Below are 483 nucleotides of genomic sequence, written 5' to 3' on the forward strand. Positions count from 1 at the left end.
CAAGTATTTAGGTTTACATATAAAAAAGACGAGCAGTCGTAGACGTTTGTTGAATCAGACTTTAATGTCAGGGGGTCAAAGGTCACATGAAAGATTAATTTCCACCTCATGAACCTTTATTCATGTTCACCAACTAAAGGAGCAGATTTAAACATCACTGTAAATGTTGTCACTGTTTATAAAGCTGAATGTGAAAGTTCCCACTTTCCCTGAATGCAGCACGGAAAAAAACAATCAAAGGCCACAAACATAAAAGCCTAAAATATATGACTGTGAAGCTAATTAACATATTGACATTGATTAAAGTCCTGACACAGAACAGTAGAGAACAGAAACCAGGGCTGATGTGGTACAACCACAGTCCTGACAGGTACTGGACCTCACTTCCTGTTTGGACAGACTCAGGACGGTGAGTGTGAAGTGAAGGAACAATCTGTCACTCTATCATTTGGACTGATCTGATTTATGATTGATGTCCAGCAG

This window comes from Cynoglossus semilaevis, chromosome 18, assembly GCF_000523025.1.
Source record: "Cynoglossus semilaevis isolate Cse_v1.0 chromosome 18, Cse_v1.0, whole genome shotgun sequence".
Taxonomy (NCBI): Eukaryota; Metazoa; Chordata; class Actinopteri; order Pleuronectiformes; family Cynoglossidae; genus Cynoglossus; species Cynoglossus semilaevis.